Below are 3,388 nucleotides of genomic sequence, written 5' to 3'. Positions count from 1 at the left end.
AGACCGGTCTGAGCGCCACGAGTGCCGAGCCAGGCGGGGGGCACCGCGGGAGGCCGGGCCGCGCCCCCTGCGTCCGCCCCTGCAGGTCACGTGGGCCAGAGCCCGGGACTCCCTTTACCTCCCCTCGCGTCCCTCAGCCACCCTGGGGTCCCCGCCGCGCCGGCGCTCCTCTGCGCCTGCGCGCCAGCTCCAGGCGCTCCCATTCAAACCGACAACGCCCCGCGTCTTTCGGACTGGCCAATGGCGACGGCGGGGGCGGGGCGGGGGCGGGGCGCTCGCGCTGGCTCCGCCCCCAGGCGTGGACCTGCGTCCCTGGCTGGAGGGGTTCCTGCGGGGTGGTCGGGTCCCTCTGCCCCTGGACCTGACCTCAACAAATAAACTGAAGTTTCTTGTCCTCTTATTTCTTCCCCAGACACTTAAAGGTGGAGCCATAAATATCGTCCGGAGTTCGGGTGGGGTCGGGCCTCGACCCCTTTGACGATGGGAGCCGCGCTCAGGTGCCGCCTTCCCCTGAAGCTCGGTCCCGCCCCAGAGGAAGCGCGTTCCAAGCGGCAGCTGCAGGGTGCTCCGGAGAAAAGGCCTCTGTGAAAGCAACAGAGGGACCCGTGTGGAAGTCCGAACAAGGCGGCCTCAGTCCTTGGGGTTGTGTCACAGCTTTGGCGGTTCCAGCTGCTGGAAAAGCAAACTTCTTTTGACTGCAGGATTGCTGGTTCCCAGGAAAACTGGGAGGCAGATTTAGCGTCAGCAGCTAATTCCCAGCTACACTGTTTTATTTCTATTCGCTTCCCCATGCCAAGTTTACCAAAGTATAGGTCTCTGTCTGTTTTTAACAAAATGCCAAGACTAGAGCCTCTCAACGAAATTTCCAAGTTTTATATAGAGTTAGGGATTGTGCGTGTGTGTGTGCGTGTGTGCGTGTGTGTGTGTGTGTGTGTGTGTGTGTGTGCTGGGAATCAAACCCAGGGCCTTGTGCATGCAAAACAAACACTCGACCACTAAGCCACATCCCCAGCTCAAGTTAGGGATTTTAAAAAGAAAACCCAGTTTCTGTAACCCTCTGAATTACAGTACTACCCGGTGATCCGGGGAGCATTCCTCACCAGGTGGATGGTAGGGCAAATGGTTTCAAATAACAGCCTTGGTGTCCAAGTAGACCCGGGTTTGAGTTTCAGCTGTGCCACTTACAGGCTGATTGATCTTTAACAAGTTATATGTCCTCTTTAACCTTAGTTGCTTCACCAATAAAACACGGGTAATGAGTGTTCTTCTCTTAGCAGCGGTTATAACGCTTCACCGAGGTAAGGCTTGTTAACACAGGGTCTGACACAGAAACTGGTCAATACACAGTGCCTATCATTATTACCAACAACCACCTTTGATACCAGGTTCTTATACATAACAACTGAATTAGATGGCTGTACTATTTCAGAGGTAGGTATTATAATTTCTTCTCACTCATAAATTCTCTGTGGCTATTGATATGTGAAAGCCACAAAGGAAGTACAGTGTATCGGATTTGGCATGTCCAAAATAAATCATTTCCTTCCTGCCAGTCTTCCGTGGCAGGCTTGACTATTTCTGGTATGGGTTACCTCCATCTTCCTAATCACCCAGGTTGAATTCGCTTTTATTTTTTAATTAATTACCTTTATTGGTACGTTTCAGATATACATAATGAGCACATTCATCGTAGGGAATTTCTACCTGTCCGTGACACAACTTGATTCTTTTTTTCCCCATGACCCTGCCCTCCCTTTAATTCCCTTCCCCTCCTTATTTACAAAAGCGTTGTTTCCATTTTTTCTTTCTTTTTGAATTATCTTCTAAATTAACTTGCAAAGAGCATCAATCAGATTATGTTAGTCTCCTACTTGAAAATCTTTAGTGACTTCCTAATTGATTTAAAATAAAATTCGAACTTCTCACACAGCCCACAAATCCTCAAGCCATCAGGCCCCGCTCGCCTCTCGATTTTCTTTTAAAAATTTTGTTTGGTACAGATTATATTCGTGCAGGGAGTTGGTGCTCACGGACCTTTCAATTTCCTACTTCCCTCTCCTCCAGACTCATTTCCTTGCAGGTGCGTAGAACATCGCTACCGCCCCAGAATCACCCAAACCTCAGTTCTCTCAGGACCTCCTCCCTGGCAGGTCCCTTTGCCTAGTTTTCCCCAAGCTGTTTGATGACTGGCTTCTTTTCACCCCTCGGCTTTCTGCTTATTCATTACAGTATTCAGTAAGTATTTATGGGGTTTCTGCTGTGTGTCAGGAGCTGTCTCGGTACTAGGAATACAGTTGTGAACAAAACAGAACATAAGCCTTGCTGTCATGGAGCTCAGTAAAAACAAATAAGAAAAATACCAGGTTGTGATAGCTGCCAGCAGAGAGTGAACAGAAAGGGGAAGGTACATTCGTGAAAGGCTACTGGAGATTTAGGATCAAGACCTCTCTGAGAAAGTGGTGCTCAGACTGAGATTCGAATTATGGGAATGACCAGGCCTTCAAGAAAAGTTCAGGGAAGAGCGCTTCCAGCAAAGGGAACAGCTAATGCAAACTCCTGTGAGGACAGGCTTCATGGGTTTGAGAAGCCAGAAGTCCACTGGAGCAGAACCGGGGAGCAGAGAACATGCGAAAGGCCATGCCGGTCTTTGTAGGCCTGGGTAGTATGTTTGAACTTCATTTTCTTAACGTTTTTTTTGTTTTTTGGGTTTTTTTTGGTGCTGGGAATCAAGCTCAGGACCTCACGCTTGCCAGGCAAGCACTGTGCCATTGGGCTAAACCCCTAGCCTCATTTTCTAAATGTTAAAGGAAGCCAGTGGAAGATTTCATACATGGGGAAAATTTCATCTGGCTTATATTTTTAAACGGGCACTTTGGAAAAAATCTCAAATTTGAGATAATTTCACAAGACAACTGGCTCCGACTCTTCATAAAAGTTGGTATCATTGGAAATAAAAAACCACCTAAAAAAGGACATAGATCTGGATGGAGTCTTGAGGTAGAGATGGGAGGAGGGAGACAATGAAAGAGAAACAAACTATAAAATAAATGCATTTTAGGGACACTTAGGGAAATTTATAGGCTATATTAGATAGTATAATGGACTTAGAGTACCGTTAGTTGCCTTACATATAACAAAGGATTATAGTTGCAATGGAATTTATTTTTATATGTTTTTTTAAGGAGACACAAGTTAAAATATTTTAGGGGAAAGAATCATGACCTCTGCAACTTATGTTCACAGGATTCAGCAAAGACAGAAAGAAAGAGTGAGAAATGCAAGCCTACTTTTAACAGCTGGGTCTACCTGAAGATATATGAGATTTTTTCATGTAATTTTTGTATTATATATGTATCATTCTTGGACTGGAAATTTTGAATTTTTCAGA

Source organism: Chinchilla lanigera, unplaced genomic scaffold (genome assembly GCF_000276665.1).
Source record: "Chinchilla lanigera isolate Chin_1 unplaced genomic scaffold, ChiLan1.0 scaffold00034, whole genome shotgun sequence".
Classification (NCBI taxonomy): Eukaryota; Metazoa; Chordata; class Mammalia; order Rodentia; family Chinchillidae; genus Chinchilla; species Chinchilla lanigera.
The sequence above is the reverse complement of the archived record's forward strand: the minus strand, read 5'-3'. Positions refer to the sequence as shown.